The sequence below is a fragment of the Cupressus sempervirens genome, chromosome 9 (genome assembly GCF_028749045.1).
Source record: "Cupressus sempervirens isolate cs-2001-9-10 chromosome 9, ASM2874904v1, whole genome shotgun sequence".
NCBI lineage: Eukaryota > Viridiplantae > Streptophyta > Pinopsida > Cupressales > Cupressaceae > Cupressus > Cupressus sempervirens.
Window position 1 is genome coordinate 198,211,347 of NC_143126.1, and position 19,442 is coordinate 198,230,788.

A 19,442-nucleotide genomic window follows, 5' to 3' on the forward strand; every position below is an offset into this window, starting at 1 on the left:
CTACATTTAACTATTTCTTGTAACTTCCTTTGAAATATGTTTTCATGCAATTCTCTAGAATGTGTCCATATTCTCCACAATAGTGACAACTATGCCATGTATTGTAATCCCAATTATAGGTATTGGCTTGCCTTGCTACATGAGTGTTTTTTTCAAGTGACTAATTTGACTCTTTCTTAAGTCTACACTCATGAGCTCTATGTCCATACTTTTGGAAATTTTAGCAATGACCTTGGAATTTAGATACCTTTATAGTTGTATCATTTTTCTTTGATCTATATTCATGTGCTTGATGTCCTACTTTCTTGCAATTAAAACAATTACCACTTAGTTTAGGTTTTGGAATTTCTTACCATTTTTTCTTCTGAAAATGTTGTTTTTATGACCAATTTTCCCATAGTAATGATATTTAGGTTTTACTTTTGATTTTTCATTCCTTTTCTCTCCACTCTTGGATGATTCTCCTTCTTCATTAGATGAAGATTTTTTGTTGTATCCAAGTCCAGAGGTGTCTTTTGTTCTAGGTAACTTCATCATGTCTTAAAAGTAATTGATTACTTCATTTGGTTTATTCATTCTCTCCATGAGTTCCTTTTCACACCTTAACTCACTTTCCAATTACTCATTTTGTAGCTTCAAATTTGTGATCTCTACATCTTTTCTATTTGCTTCCTGATTTGCAATTACGAACTAATTAATCATATCTAGTTGATTTTTTGTAAGCTTCTCTACTTCAAATGATATTTCTTCAAGTTTTCTAGTCATCTTCCTTTTTTCTTCTTTAGCCATTAGCTTATCTTCCATTGCTTTCTTCTTTTATTCAATTTCTTTAGGGAGTGTAATTGATTGAATTTGTTGTTCTATCTTGAGATCTTTTAGTTCCTTCACTATGAAACTATTATTCTCTAGCAATTTTGTCATTGTTTCATTGTTGTTACCAATATTTCCTCTACCTATAAATCCTTTAGTGTCAACTTCTATGTATTGATTATAATTTAGCTCAATAGCTATCTTTCTACTCTTGAGGGTTTTCCTTAACTCCTCTTTTGGTACTTCTAATTATTGCAACATGGCCTAGATTTTAATCATTTAATTCTCAATTATCTTTCTCATCTTATACACTGCAATCTCCATGATCTTATCCTCTCAAGTTGTTAGGCTTGCTGAAAAGAGAACTGAGCTCTGATTCTAATTGTTTGAATAAGTATATGGGAAACAAGATACTGTGAGGAGGGGTGAATTAGGATCTTAAAATTTTGACTTCAAACCAATCTCATTCATTCATACCTAATTCATCTCATAGATCTACCATTAAAAATAAAATGCTAAAACATAAATGAAATACATCACAACCATAAAAGTTTCAACACATAACAAAATGATTTATTTACCAAGAAACACTTCAAGATGAAGGTAAAACTGGGGTAGGGATGAATCCAAAAAATCTTCATTGTTACAACCATAAAGTTAACATGTTAGGGTTACAATGTTTGATCATAAAGTATAATCTACCCTATGAGGGGTCTACCCTATTAAAACCTTAAGATGTTATTAGGTATCACCTTGTTAAAGGATTTTACACTCATAATGAAGTAAAGACTCTGTTAGGAGATTTACATAGGTCTATTAGGACCACTATGTTAAGATACTTACCCTGTCTCACTTAATAATACATGATTCAATACCTAGCTCTCAATATGCTCAGCAAGATGATATTGGGTCTCCACTTTGCTATATCACTAATCTGATTCTCTCAATCAAATAACTCTATTCAGTCCTCCACTGCTCTAATTTCTCTCTATCTACTCTACTCTTAGACTTCACCTTTTCTCCCTCACATGCACATAAGGATACTTTTCCTTAACTCTTCTTCCTTCTTCACACCCTCTCAATCTCTCTCTTTCAATTCCTCTTGATTCTAGGGTTATAATCCTCCTTTAATATATTTTTTGTGAAGGCTCTAGATCTTGATTGACAATTTCAACTTCACCATCTTTTGCCATTTACATCCTTTTTTTTTATTGGTTGAATCGTTCTGCTATTTATCATTACCTTCTAAAATGATGATAATAAACATCTTAGATAGCTCTTCAAATATTAAATATTATACAAAAAATGGCCAAAACAATATATATATGAGTTTGTTCCATTACAAAATCTCATATAAAAATTGAACTACTCAGTACTTGAATACTCTAACGCTCGATCATGCATAAACCTTTGTGTTGTTACTCAGATTCTGTATAATTTTTTTCTTATATTTTGTTAACTTATCAATATGATTAGTCTTCATTGTAGTTCTTGTCTCATGTTATATTCCTCGGCTGATATATCCTCTCAGTCTCTACTAAATGCTTGACAATCATTGTCTCACTCGATATGAGCATTGTATGCTCAGGCTTTAATAGATAATTAAGTCACAATGATGAACTTGTAATAATTCTTAGTAAATTAATAAGTTCTTGGAAACTAATTGGAAGCATAGGATTGAAGCTATGAAAAAGATGCATGTTAGGAAAAAGACATACAATCCTGCATGTAACAAAGCTTGTCATACTAAAAGATAGAAATGTATCATAACATAATATGATCTATAGAGAAATCATTGAAAAGAGGGAAAAAAAAATTATACTAAGAGATAACATAAAAGAAGGTGAAAAAATAAATCTAAGTGAGATCCTTATAGTATGCAAAAATAGAAAGATCTAGTTGTAAAACTAATCAATGTAAACATATTAGAGAATACTGATCTAAAATGAATAAGGGATAAAATAAGAGGCTATGTTGATACCAAATATGCATCTTAGGAAAGCATAGCTAAATATAAAATAACCAAAAATAGATCCAATATGATGAGCCTTTCCCCCCAAAGATGAAGATGGAGAAAGGCCTATTGTACCACTCCTAGACATATTATTGAAAATAACACCAAGTGGTGAAAATAGTGGTTGAAAATGCTAAGTAGTTTTGTGAAGAAGCTAATAAATATCTTGCATATACTTCTTCAATATTACTATGGACAAAAATGATAAATTATATACAATGATGAAGAGAATGTTCATTAGTATAGAAAAAAGGACATTTCAATATGGCAACAACGTCTCAAACCAATGGTTGATATTGTAAGGTAGGAGCTTGAAAAAAGTGTCGATAAACCCTTAAGGCTAAAGCTTCCCTATTATTGATAGGAGAAATTTGTATAATTGGAAGAAGAAGATGTAAAGTAGCTCAACGTTGAGGAGAGAAAGAAGAAGGATCACTAGAAGAAACAATATTATCAAGACCTTACTTATGATTTTGTGTAGCAAGCTCAATAGGGTTCTTAATACCATGTTCATTAATACCAAGACCTAAACCCTTATAACCTTGTTGAGTGATAATGTTATACTTGATAGTATAAGTACGATGGATGGTAGAAGGAGAAAATGTGGTGTTAGAAGAAATATGAGAAAATGTAGTCTAAGGAGGAATTATAGGAGAAGTAGGAGGAGGTGATGGCTTATTTAAGAACTAAGAAATATCAAGATCATGAACCATGCCTTGAATGTTTTGAAATGTTACAGGATTTTCATCATTAGGAAGACTGGGCATAGGATTAGGGTTAGGATTTTGAGGATCACAAATGAAATCACTAATTCTATCTAAATGATTAATGAGAAGACCACATAAAATTCTAATGAGAGTCTTAAAATATTATCTATTCGAAAACCTTGCGTTAGTTAACCATAAATTTAAAAAATTCCAAGAAAAGCATGTAAAGACATGAATAAATTAAAGTGATAGAGACTTGCATAAACATCATAGGTATGATAAAGAAATGAAAGAATATTAGTAACCATAAGAAGCATGATAGAACAAAAGAATGTGATATTTAAAATCCCTAAAAGATCTACTTTAAAAGGAAGTAAATTCTTAAGAGAGATCTAGAAAGAAAGATCAAACTCTAACAAAGAGGATAACAAGGCTAGATTCACCAAAATTAAGTAAACACCTAAAATAAGGGAGATAGAACTCAAATTTAGAGAGCTTAAGGGATCTAACTACAAAATAAAAAAGAGGTGACTCATCAGGTTCACCAAAGTTTTTAGTGGTAAAATAGAAACACTTTAATAGTATGCAGGCCTCTAGTTTATAGGAAATTGATCCATTCAAATATGTGTGTGTGAGGGAAAGAAGGGAATTTCCACTTGTATGATACCATTTATGATCTAAATTAGATTAGCTATGACCCAAAGGAATAAGGGTGCTAATACTAAATCCAAGTTGTAAAGAAAAATTCAATAGCAAGATATACACTCTCTTAGGCCCTCTAAATGTTATGTATAGACAATTATCCCAATCAAGATGCAGATCTAGGGTAAAGATATAATGTGAAATAAAATGTAAAAGAATCACTTTGAAATGCATAGAGGAATATGTGTTTTGTCTCAATAAATTTTGGATCTGAATCTTTTCTGAACTTTTGTCAGCAAATCTTGAGATGAAACAATGAAAGGAACAAAATTAAGAAATCTCCCCTAAATATGAGAATAAAGAACTGGGTCAGCATGGAAGGACATCCTAAAACTAGTGTGACACAGTCTACAACTCCAAAATTGATGACTCCAGAAAACTTGAAAATTGTAGGTTCTAGATCTGCAATTCTTATCACTCTCAACCTTCATATCACCACAAATAAGAAAGGTTTGAGGGTTAGCATTTGATGAGAGATTCCCTTGGCCAAGGCATAGATTAAGGAATTAACTATAACTGAGAAATGTAAATGTAAATGAAATGTTTGCATATGGTAGATCCAAATAATATCAAGTGAAAGATACAATTACCTTTGTAGATGTAATCACCTTTGATATGTGATCAAGTATGCAAGTGTAATAGCCTTGACTGAAAGAAACTAGAAGGAAATCAAAGAAGCCAAAACCTCATGTGTGGAAATGTATACATGACATGCCATGGATAGTTAATGGAAGAGATTGAATGGAATTGAATGATTGATCTTCTTCTTAGAGCCAAACTTCACTACCACCTTGAAGGAACAAGTTTGATGCAAGAAGGAGATGCTTAGACTTGAATGCTTAAAGATGCTTGTTTGAAGAATATCTTGAACACTTGCTTGCTTGAGAGGAGATAAATTGAGAATGAGATTATAGAATATCACATAAAGACATATGGAATTACATTAAATAATTAAAATATTTCTTGTGATCATCTCCAATATCTTTATGAATAGGTGCTCCTACACCATTTTCCCCCCATCTTCTTGTCATGCCCTAAATTTATCAAGGCAAAACACAACCAATTTTTTTTTTTTGAAAGGTAAACTAAAGATAATGTTTATCGATCTTTACTTGTTTGAATGTTCTATAAAACTATGAGGTATGACATAATAGCTAGGTACATGCAAATTCACATCTTATCCTCAAAGTGAGTCATTACTTAGGTGATTGTGAACATAATTTATGCATTGGTGTGGTTATAAGGGTTTTGTATTTATTTTTTTGTGAAGGTTTTTCATAATTTCCCTTGGAAAAAGTCTTAACTCATTACATCCTATGTCCTTCCTTTTTATTCTAAATTATTAGGTTACAACAGGACTATCTTGATGAAAGTCTTGTACTATATCCCTTAACCACTTCCACCAACTAGATGTTTTACAACTAGGTATTTTAAATCATTTATCATTTATTCATTCTCTAAATTATATGATATTTTATAGTTTACTAATCCTTTGTTATTATCTAGAAAACATACCATTTAATGAAAATAATTAAGGTAATGTGAAAAATTGATTACAAATTATGACTCATAGATTATTCCTCCAAATAATAAGTTTATGTTTCTAACTAGGAACCATCACTTATTTAATAATACAGGTACTTACCAATCCACTAACATCTATATATAAAATAATTACTTTATAATTACTAAATAAATCCTAAGTTTAATGTTTATTCACTACAAATCAATTAATTTATATTTGTTTTAAAACACTAATGCCTGCTAATTTACCTTTATCCTACTAACTACTTTACTAGATCTTGTCACCCTAACATTCTATTAATCCTATTTAATAATATCCTTCCTAAATATCCTAATAATTACATTTAATAATGTGCCTTATTAATTTAATTACCACCTAATCCTAACTTTAATGGCTTAAGCCCAATGTCTAGAAAATCCCTATGTCCCAAATTTTACCCCTAAATTAAACTTACACATACCTCATCCAACATAACATATCTTTACCAAATAATACAATCCCCAAAATACTTTTACTTACTTCTATAACCTAACATAACAACTACCTACCCATTACTACTTACCCCTTTACCAACCTCACCATGGCTTAAATATAATAAACATGGTCAAAGTTATTACCATCTCCTAATCCCTAAGCCAAGCACTTATTACAAGCTGGCATAACATTTCTTTTGTCCCATTTTAGCCTTTCCACCTAATTCTTTAACAAACTAAATCTGCACTTTCCCCCCAAAGCGCCTAGCATCCTAGGGAAGTGTGTTGGGTTGTCCAATTGATGGAAACACCTAGGAGGAAGTGTTCTAACCAAATTTAGACTAAGACCACAAACCATCATACTTTGTCATGTGTAAATCAAGACATCGAGTGCCTAGGGAGATGGGTTATATGTTTGTCAGCCTTGTCTTTTTTTTCCTTGCAGGATAGGCACCTACTTTTGGCCCTTACCTCCATGTTTGGAGTTGGTTTTCTTTTCTTTTTTAATAATTTTATATTTTTTTCTTTTGTGTTTAAATTTTATCTATGCAAGGGGTGATTGTTTTCTAGGATTTTGTAAAATCTGAGGGGCAGGTACTTGACCAGACATATCCCAATTAAGTTTTTTAATTTTTATATTTTAGTCTTTTTGATTGGCATGATGGTGACATGAAAGTCACATGACTCACTTGAGTCTCCATTTTCAATGCTTATAAAATGGGTATTTGATGTTGCTAAAGTTCCTTCCCTTAGTTTGTATGTTATTATATTAATATTTAATGTACAAGATAAAAGAGTATATTCCTCTTAATATTTTATTGCTCTGTATTAGGCATGGATGAATTTTCACCTTCTCATAAATTTTCTAGAGAATGAAAATTGTAGCTATAGGAGGTTTTCTCAACAAGATTAATGTATTTCTCTTCTTGCTCATTTTAGGAGATCATCCCTAGGAGTTGATAATAACTTGATTTGACTTCCTTACTTATTTCAAATTTGTAAGTTTGATATTGCTATAGCATATACCTCACCTAAGGATCAATTAGAACTTGTAATTCAAATGAACTAATGTCCATGCATATACAATGAGCTAATAAATTTCTTTCATTATATTTAATGCATAACCTATACTTTTTCAATGCAATCACCCATATTAAATCAACTATATTAGAAGAAATCTTGTACACAACAACTATGAAATGTCCTTACAAATAATTTATAGATCATCAAAAGAAAGAGGGTTTCATTTCATAATTTTCTCCCTATTACATCTAATCACATAATGTGAAAACTTAAAATGAATATTCCTTGCAAGTAACTACATACAATTTTCTTAACCTTTCCTTACAAAATTTCAACAATATACAATGATAAACAAATATCTTTTACATCAAAATGAAAGAACAATAGAGACTTGATATCACAACACATATGAGATGATGTGGAACAATGATATCTCTTTACACACTTGTTTTTCCAACTTTGTTAAGGGTGAAACCCTAATATCTTCAAGAAATCCATCTTCACAAAACTTGCATACACACACAAATTAGGAACCATGGAGGCTCACCTCCCATCCTAGGCTTCTATGAAACCACCCACCAAGCAAGGGAAACAAGTCCAAATGAGATACACACACACACACACACACACACACACACACACATCTCTTGTCAATGCATGCAACACATCACATAACACAAAAACAATCCCTCTCATGGCTTGCACATAGATTCACCTTTAGAACCTTGAATATAGGGTGAAGGTGTGCTTTCAAAAAAGAGACTTGCCATATCTTTCCATACCTACAATAAACAACTTTTCATGCCCTTTTAGGTATTTTCACAACTCAACAAAATTCCATGCCCTTTCAGGGCTTCCTCCATACTCCATTAACTTATTTTCTACTCCATCTTTCCCTTATCACCCCAAAGCAATATAGGAATGAATATGGCATACAATAGAGTCCATACTCTAAGGTTCTCAACTTTATTTCAAGCCCAACTAAGCCCTTCACCCTAGACTTCTCTTCCCCTCCCAAAGGGTGAGTGAAGCCCTCACACCCATATCAAAACTTGACATTCAAATCAAAACAAAATGATCAAGAAAGAAAATCAAGAAAACTACATGAACACAATACACATTCACAAACATCACAACACAATGCCCAAATATACAATACAATATTCACAATACATTGCATGAACCCATAACTAATTTCTCCATACTTGTAGATTCATTATGCAATACAAAAAGGAAGGAAATGGTCATGATTTGAAAACACTAACCTTGGTCTAAGATAAGGGCAAAGAAATTTGTTGTAGAGCTCCCTTCGTCCTCCTCCAAACCCTAACTATCTCTAAACTTAGAGAGTGGGTGAAAACCCACTAGTTTGTCTAAGGCTCTCTAATAAGGCTGTCCCACTAACTATTTTAGCAAAGACATCAAGCCACTTCCTCTTACAAACTTGTCTCCCTCTAAGTTTGATATATTTGACTTAGTGAAAACATTTGAGAAAACACATGTGATAAGTCCATTTTCGAATTGAAGGAAGAATGCATGGGTAAAGGCCCCCCCTAGGCTATCTGGTCACTATCATGGTCAAAATTAGGTCCCTAACATGTTATACTATCACATGGGTAGCTCATTTCACATAAAAGACACTCTAGGACCACCTAGTGACCCCTCAAAACCCTAGCCAAGTCCAAATTCAAATTTTCTTTGATTGTGACCCATCCTAGCCCTTATCAAGTGGGTTTACTTACTCATTAGCAAGGTAATAAGTTTTAGGGTAATATGCCACCATGACCCAAAACCCTAGATGACATGTCATTGCACACAAACTCCACAAGTGTCAAGTGACACATAAAAGCACATTCCATGTCACCATGACATGTCCCTAATGCATCTTTATGATTAAACATTTCCTCATACAAGAAATCTTACATTTACAAAATAAAATACATCACAATGAGGCTTTTGAACCTTCCAAAGATTCACCTTGGCTAAACTGTGTTCACATGGGTTTGGAACATGTTTCCCCCAAAAATTTCCATGGTTCCACATCTTGCACATAAACTTGACCATCAGTAGTCCAAGAATAAAATACATATCATAAATGCATAAGAATTTAAATGCCAGGTAATCCATATTAACCTAATTCACTGGAATTCCTTTACTTAATCATCTCAATATAAACATTCAAAATGTTAAAATTTTAAAATTTGCATATCAACATTAATATCTAATGAAAATTTATTTCCTATCATAGTGATGGAATGTTGGATCTATACTATTAAATCAATCAACATGGAAATCAGTTCCAAATACATATTTTAGGTCAAAATAATCAAATGAAAACATCTCAACTAATATCATTTGGTTGTTGTCGATATCTCGTTGTCATTATGAGATAATAATAAAGTGTATCAATTATGTTAGGTAGACAAGATGATTGCATAGCCATGTCACATAGTTTTAGGATCCAATCATAGAATAAATCAATTATATTTAATTGGTTTGTAAAATCTTTCCTCATAAATACCAAGACATCCACCCAATTAACTTATCACATTAAATCATATCAAGTTCTTCTGTGTAGAAATTTATCCAAAATTTGATAATATTTGTATCTTATGACTATTAATATTATTCCCAAGAGGGGGTGTCAATTCATCTTTCCATACTAGCCATCTAATTTAATTATCCTAATAGACCATCAAATACTAGGCACTTGTCATGATAGTTTTCCAAGTTATGGCACCTCAAGTCTTTATTCCATAGGGTCTTAGCTTATCAACCTAATGAAATTAAAACATGATACTTAGTGCAAAAATGACTACAATATACATCAGTCTCAATAAGATTTTAGGTTCATTATGAATCAAGGTATACTTAGATTCTAGGACCTTCATACCATCGTTCTATCATAAGGTGTGTGGTAACAATCTATCCACAAGTGACAGCACATAACATCTTATCTCCTTTATTCCTCCTAGGCCTAACCATATTCATGTTATTAAGATAACTAAGGTACTAGGGAAGGGGCCTTACACTTCTCATCTTGTTTTTACCTAGCTTTTTGTTACAAATCCTCTTGAGAGATTTTACTCTCTCCTGCATGAGACTTGGTGTTTCTTTGTGCACAAGCTTGCATTTCTTTGTGTGGCTTGTTGTACTTTCTTATGTGAACCTCAAAAATGGTGTAGTGGTTTTGGGTTTATGGGCCAAGCAATTCTTCATGCAAGAGGGTAGTTTCTCATTTGGCATGTCATACTTCCTCATGCAAAGGGGTACTTCATCATGCAAAAATGTCTATTGTGATTTCTCATGCTGAAAATAGAGGGCATCTCCGCTGGTTTTTAGGGAACACAATTTAGTGATTCAAGTAACCTTTGGGATTTCTTGAATTACAAAGCTTCAATAGATTAGACATTTTATGTTCTACTATCATCCTTTTTTTTTGTCCTTTAGTTTGAGTGTGTTAGTTGGTAGTGGCATTTAGAGATTCATTAGTAGTCAGGATTGTTGGTTAAGTTTTTTATTGCAATCTTATTGGTCCTTATATGTTGTTGTTGTGTGCATCCATACTTGAAAAAAAATATCTTGGCTTTTATTTATCATTGTTCTAAGGATCTCTAGGTGGGGCATTATATGTATTATGTCCTTCACTACTATGCTCAGTCATTTTCAAACTTTTCTTCAAGAATCCAAAATTAGATTCTCTTGCACATACATATACTCATACTAAAAATATAGGTTGGATCCTACTTGTATAACCCATTGGAGAAGGTTCTAAATCATGATCAATAATCTAGATCTCTCCCTTTTGTCACTTAAACTTTCCATTTTTCCAATTGGTTAAACACATTGCATAGGTATTAATGATTCCTAAAAAATACCACAATCATCTCTTTAAATTACTCCTCAATCAATAAAATGTCCTTTAAGTCAGATAAAATGATCTACGTCAATATTTATACAATTCTAAATAATTATATTAAAACTAGTTTACTTGGTACATCAACACTTTGATGCTTGGTCATAACTAATTTTCATGTTGTCACTTGGCTTCTATATTCTTGGCTCATACTATATGACTCAACATAAATTGAATCTATATAGCTTGACTTATATCATCTTCTATCTCACTCGACATGTATAGGAGTACTCAACAATAATAACTAGTTGACTTCAACTAAAATATGAACATGTCTAATATACATAGCTCATCCTTATTAGGATGGCTCAGTCATAATGGACCAAAAAAAATATGTCATATGAATGAGTAAGTGTTTGACACTAATAGACAACATACCTTAGGGATCAATAGTGTCTCATTCTGACCTCATAGTGTGTTGGATTATAGTAGCCTAACTTCTATTCGAGATGGTACTCTCTAATGTGCTCTACCAATTTTTACTAGTGTATCCTCCTCACCCTTGACTTCTTTCATCTCTCCATCAAGTAGAGACTCGTCATCATTATCATCATCCTCATCTTGTTGATCTCAAATTAATTTTGACAATTTACTATTAACACACTTAATTCATTTGCTAAGATCATGCCAAACTAGTAATGTATGTTGTGTATGATATTTATATAAAAGATTGTGCCTAGTTGCAATGAGTGCCAAGTCACTCTAGTGCCAAGAAAAAAATGCATGCCAAGTGATTCAAGTATTGACAAAATAGTAGATGCCAAGCAGTTTAGGTGTCGAGTCAAAATCAAAATTACAATATGTGTCGATCATCAGTAACTTCAAGTGTTGAACATCACAGATTGGACATATTTGTTTGTGATTGCATAAACAACTATGTAAACCATTTTTCAACCAACCTAAGGATAGAATATGATCTTTCAAAGATAAGGATGAATCTGTATGTGGATTCTCTATGCAATTACATGCAACCAATCATAAAAAGGGAAGGATTAAGTAGTAAAAAGGATGAATCATAGCCATAGATTCATACCTAACCCTAAGTCTTCTAGTCTTCTTAAGGAGGACAAAAACCTAAACTTCATAATGAGCATGTAAGAAATTGAAGGAGGACAATAGTGAAGTTTGCATACAAAAAGTAGAGCATTCATGGAGACTTAGAAGGTATAGAGAGTGAATTGCAGAATCATTTTGAGAAGAACAAGGATAGAGGATATAACATTGATGTACTAGATCAGAGAGGATCAAGAAGAACACTATATGAATTTGATCTGTAATCAAGCTACTAGAGCTAATCACAAGATCTATGCTAAAACATCCTAACAGGTGATTTTAGTTAAATCTTCTAGGTGGAGTAGTCATAACAGACTGTTGTAAATCCTTTAATAGGGTGACATTCCAAGTGGATGTTCTAAAGACCTTTAGCCAGGCACACTTCTAACAAGTTGTTGAAATCCTTTAACACAGTGGGGCTTAATAGTCCTTGTAAGCCTTTAATAGGGCAGGCCTTTCACAGGGAATATCATATATCATGGTCAACACTTTGTAATCATAATTGGTGACACTTTATTGCTGTAGTAGTGAAGAATTATGGGTGTCATCCCCACCCCAATTTTACCTTCTCATTTGGAGGGTTTCTAGGTAATAATATTAGGTGTCAAGTGTGTGTGTTTACATGTTTTGATGCATTTACTTTACATGTTATTTATAGTTCAAATATTATATGCATCTAATGAAATGGTGAAAGTTTTAGTTGTGAAAGTTTGAACTTCTGATGCAGCCCCCCCCCCCCCCCCCCCCCCCTTAGAAGTGTATATTTCCATTTGTAATTCCAACAATTGGTATTAGAGCTAAGTTCTCAGAAGAACAATCTTTGTAGCTTAGAGGAAAGATCTTGAAATAGAAGTCTACAAGTTAGGAAAGACCATTGAGAACCAAGAGATTGAGATACATCTCATACTACATCAACTAAATGAAGCTAGACATGCTTTGAAGAGTTCCTTGAAGAGAAGGAAAGAGATTGCTATAGCAGAAAATGACGCACAATACAAAGAGATTGACACCACAAAGCTATTTGTAGATGGAAACTCTAGTGAATTTGATGCAAAAATTTTAGATCCAATGGAAAAGAATAGAGCATGAGATGAAAAGATCAAAAATCTCAAGTTGGAGCAAGAATCACAAGCTATACTACTATGTGAGGTGACTGAACAAAAGAAGAAAGCTATAGAAGACAAGGACATGGTTGAAGAAGACAAAAGAATTTTCAAAAATAGATTGGAAGAAAATTCAATAGAGCTATCTAGGATCTCAAACATGCAATTGGATACCTTAAGCCAAAGGATTAATTCTCATAATGATTTGAATGTCAAGGACATTTAAATAACCACTTTGAAGCTACAAAATGAACAACTGCAGAATGACCTAAAAAGAGAAAAGGAATTTGTTGAAAGTTTCAACAAGCCAAATGAAGCCATTGAGTACTTTGAGAAACTACTAAAATCCCTTAGATCTAGTACAGATGCATGAGGATTGGGATACACAAGCACTAAAGAAGGAGAATCATCCAAAGCTACTAAGAAAAGGAAATATAGGTAAGAACTCCAAACCTAATTGGCATAGTTGTGGCAAGAAAGGACATACAACTAATGTGTATAGAAGAAAGAATGCAAATAAAAATGCTAAGCCTAAGAACATCACTCTTTGCCACAAGTGCAACAAACAAGGTCATCAGGCACATGAATGCAGAACCAAAACCATACATGCACCAAAATTTGAAGGATGCTGCTACAATTGTTAGAAGTATGGACATAGAGCCTTTGAATGTAGATCCAAGTCCACATTGTCATCAAGTAAGCCAAAAAAGCTAAGAAACTATGAAAACTCCTATAACTGGGATTACAATACAAGTCATAGTTGTCACTATTGTGAGGAATATGGACATGTACCTAGAAACTACATTAGAACTCACTTCAGTGGTAACTGCAAGAGATGGTTGAGTCAAACCATATGTTTTAGCTATCACAAGACTGGTCACATTAGTAAGCATTGTCGAACACATTAGTAAGCATTGTCGAACTAGGTCCAAGGCACCAAGTTGTGAATTTGATAAAGATAAACACAAGGTAGATGTTGAACACATTAGGAATAAGATGAACTAGACATGGAAGAAGAAAAATGTCAACAATGCATCAAATGGAGAAGGGATCACTTCACCCAATGGGTCAAGTGGTCACACTTCATCAAACTGAGCAAACAAGAGGTATGTGGGACTAATACTTAAAGTGTGTTGCATTATACATTAGTTCCAAAAGAAATTAGCACTAAAATGACTACATTAGCATGAATTAAGATGCAATAAGTTGTGGAAAATTCAAGTTTAAATCTTCAATTTTTCATGTTGTTGTCGAGCATGAAAAGTATTTTGTGTATGCTAAGTGAAAAACTAGTTAATGTCGAGCTACTCTCAAGGATAGTTAGAGCCAAGTCTATAGTAGTTGTCAAGTGAGGGAAGTCTCTATAGATTCTGAATAGAACAATAATTGTTTGATGCTGTGTTTTATAGTTGTACCAGTACCAAGCATTAAATGCAATTTTTTGAAGGGTATAAGGTCAATTTTAACATATTTTTCATCATTATGAATCAAAGCAAGAACAAGCAGAGCAAAGAGGTGATTCACAAACTAGTTTGAAGCATTTGCAAGGATTCTAGCAATGATCAAGCACAAGTTCATCAAATTTTAAAGGTATTCTTCATAAGCTGAGTTGAGCAGTTTAAATTTGATAAACCCTAGTTTGATAAAATTTCCTCTAGTTCAAAGAATGAAAAGGATAAAGAAGCTTTTGAGGTTCAATTAATTAGCAATGAGGTCAAACAACCCAATTTCAAGGCAATCCAAACATTCCTATAAACAAGATACATCAAGCACATTATCCATGATTCCGCCTAAGGTCATAATGGTACAAGATGTGAGAAAATGTTACAACTAAAAAGTAGGAGGCATAGGTGAAATGGAAAGACAAACATATGATAAATTGTGTGAAAATGACATCTTTAAGGAAGAATTTAAGATTGTGGAGAGAAAGGGTTTGACCTGTGCCCTAGATTTTTCCACAATTTTCAAAACTGAATGGATAAAAATAGTTATGAATAGAATTAATGATGGATTATTGTGGTTAGAGGGTGGACCTATCAAGATTTTAAAAAAAAAAATTCATAGGGTGACTAATTTTCCAACCTTAGATCGGCCAAAGACCCTACATAGTGACTCCAAAGAGGTAATTGAGAAAAATATAGGTGCTAAATGTAACAAGTGTGGAATGACCATAGCCATTACAAATCCTTTACTTAAATTTTCAATAAGGGTTATTTCCCACAAGTTCTATCAATAAGTAGGCTAAACAGTGTGTCCTACATAGTAGTTAATGTTGGTTACAAAATTGTCAAGGAAGATCATACTTATGATCTTGCAGAACTTCAATTACAAGACATAAATGAGAACCTAGGTGCCATTAGGAAGAAAAAAGTGTACAATGTAAATTTGGATCAATACTTGTGTGCATATTATTCTATATACAAAATGAATTCCCATATATTAGCAAAGTTGGATGGAAGACAAATAGATCAGTGGCTATCCAAATTAATGAGTATATTGAGCAAATGGGAGAGAATTTTGAGTCACTTATGACAAGCTATTTTGAAGACTTCAAGAAGTATATGAAGAAGAGGTTGAGGATACATGTCTCCTTAGTAGAACAACACTATAATGACATATTTTTTCTTGTGGATATTGATTACACATACATTAAGGTAGTAGTACCCAAGGTAAGATGGTTAAGGCCCCTAAGCTATGAGATCAATGTTGATGAAGCCTCAGCTGTCATTACTGAACTCCTAGCAGAGGAGATTGAGAAAATAGAAAAAAATATTTGGTAACCATGATGTAATGAAATTTAATGTTGAAATGGAGTTGAAGAAAACCTCCACACTAATGAAGAAACACAAATTAGTGAGGCAAATGAAGGCAAAATTTGGATAAAATGTAGGAGATGATGAAGAAGAAGAGGAAGGAGAGGTACAAGCACAAGAACTTCTAGCTTTAACCCAAGAAATGGGTGAGGACCAAGAAGAAGAAGGTGCTGAGGAAGATGAAATCAAAGAGGCACCAGCCAATCAGTACCTAAGAAGAGAAAAATCCAAGGCACAACCTGTGGCTAAACCAAAAGCAAAGAAGATTGTCAAGCCTAGCCTAGCAAAGCCAACAACACCAACAACCAAGTCAAGTACAAGGGCTACTATTCAAAAGGCCAAAGAGCAAGCCAAAGAGAAAATAAAGGATACTAAATAGAAGGGCCTAGTGTAGAACAAATAGAAGAGAAAATACATTTCACAACCAAAAGTAGATGATGAAAGAATAGAGTCTAAAGATACAAGCTAGTTTAGAGTGGTAAGTCATCCACCAAAATCTAATCTTGAGAATCTCTGTGAGAATGTCCAAAATAATGTTGATTTATCTGATTTGAAAAATATTGATTTTGGGAAGCTTACTAGAGAAGAACAAAATTTGATTGAAGAATCAATTTATGCAATGATTTCTAAGTTCAAGAACACTCCATTTGAATTATATAATATAATGCCAAAGGAGTTGTATACAATTGTAGAAAATAAGTAGCATTACTGCCTGAACCTAGAGAAACAAATAAGGGAATCAACACTAGCCTAGGTGGTGCTAGAACTAACAAAAGGGAAAAATTTTAAGGCTAATAAGAACTATGGTAGTAGATTTGCACCTAAATATAGGGCATTCAACATACTTTAGAACAATATTGAAGATGTTGTGAAGAAATCCACTCAAATGTGGAAATTTATATATGGTCTAACAATGGTTAAAGAAGGAGAAGAGGATCCCTTCAAGGGAAGAAACAATGGAGATGAAGAGGAAGACAAGGAAGATGAAACAGTAAAAGGAAAAGATGATACTACTATGGAGGAGACACAAAAGAAGATAGATGGGATGGCTACAAATGAAGAGCAGTAGGAAGAACAGAGTGTGCAAGACATAAAAATGTCGAACATGAGCCCTCCACATGACACAAGAATGCTTGGAGACACCATAACTATAAAGGATGTTCCTAATAGTTAAACTTAGAACATCAACCCTCTAACTATAGAAGATCTGAAGAAGATTCTTGACCAATCCAAACTACAAGCCAGATTGAGTGGGAATCTAGTATTGGCCAGTGTTGATGAACTTCAGAAGGAAAAAACTAACATTAAAAGGGATAAGGTGAACACACAAGAACCACCTTTTGTCATCCCTTCAGCTACTAGTGCTCAACCTTTAACACAAACATCAATAGACACATCAAAAAAGGTTAACACAACTAATAAAGTTGATTTGGTTGAACAACAATAGACTATAAGAGAAGAAGAAACTACAACAAAGAAAATAGGAGAGAAAGACACTTTTGTACCTACAACACAAATACAAGGTGCAAGATAGATCATTGTGATTGATGGAAGTGGATCTGGAGAAATTAAGGACATATCAAAGGAAAAGGGGCAAGAAGCTACTCAAGCATTGGTAACATGACAACCATCTGACACTCCTACAAAAGTTCTTCAGGAGCTGAGCATTGAAGCTATACCATTGCATATATTAGCTCTAGGCTCAAGTTCCTCCAAGGTTGCTAGGGTAATTCACTATGGAGATATAACTCTAGATGAAGAAATAGTGATACCTAAATATGATTATGTAACCATAACATTAGAGTAGATAGGCATAATGCAACAAGCCTTGGAAAAGAAGAAAAATCAAGAAATACTTAGGAAGGAGTATAGATAGAGGCAAGCATTACAAGAAATCAAAGACATCTTCTTAGATGCATTCAGCTTGCAAACACCTAAAGAATTGAAGCCACTATTGGAACAATTATTAGAAATTGTGGAATAGATGAACAATGAAGACTAGGACACCAATGCAAAACTAATAGAATGGTCTGAAAGGAAATTTCAAGGAAAAGTGAATGAAAATATATCTGGTGACATAGCACTACAACAAGTTGAATTGGCTACAAAAATTGAGAAAGTGAAGAAGGTACTTGAGAACATTTTCTCATTGTACACTAAACTATGTGATCCCACACTCTTCACACAAGAAACAAGCCATAGAATTCTAAGTTTGGAGAGAAATTTAAAATTATTAGGTATGCAACTACCTCAAAACCCAACTCAAAGTGAGAAGCACTTTCATTCATTGCTTCAATCATAGAGTCAACTAGCTATGTTAATAGTAGAAGAGGATAATATAAGAGCCAAGTTGATTAATATCCAAACCTCCCTTACCCCTCATATGGAGATACTCCATAAAGAACTAGGATTTGTAGAAACATTGTTGAAGAAAGATCCTAAACTTTTTGCATCTAATGTACTAGTTCACCTTGCAGTAGAGATAGAAATCCAAATAAAGTCACTAGATGTTGCATGTGACAATTGGGATGCTGCTCTAAAAATAACCATGGAGGTCCACAAATCTTTTTTGGACAAATACACTATCAATGTATAGACCTTTTGACATAAGTCTAAAAAAAGGGGGAGATAAATAAGCAAGGGGGAGTAAATAAGCAAGGAGGAGATGATAAAAGAATAACAAGGAGATACAAGTAAATGAAAAGGTGGGGATAAAAAAAAAAAATCAAGGGGGGAGCAAATAGAACAAAGAACAACAGGGCATATCAGACAAAGAGTATTAGCACATTGAAGACAAAGAGTATTAGCAAGAGATAAATCTATTCAGAATGAAGAACAAATTTTTGATACAAATCAGGCACATTAACTCAAGGAGAGTTATAAATTTTGAGGTATATAGTCTATTACAAAATTTTGAAAATTTTGAAGTTTTTATATAAGTCGAGTTGTGAATATATTTTACTCAAGAAGGTTAGATTGAATATGTAAAGTTAAGTGTTTTTGACACTCATGTAAGAGGGGGAGATTGTTGATCTTAGATTGGTTTTGACAATTGAGTGTCAACACACTTAAGTCATTTACTAAGATCATGCCAAACTAGTAATGTATGCCAAGTATGATATGTATATACAAGACTATATTGAGTTACAATTAGTGCTAAGTCACTCTAGTGCCGAGCAAAAAATATATGCTAAGTGATTCAAGTGCCAAACAAATAGTAGATGCTGAGTAGTTTAGTTGCCAAGTCAGAAGAAAAATTATATCATGTGTCAAGCATCAGCAACTTCAAGTGCCAAGCATCAC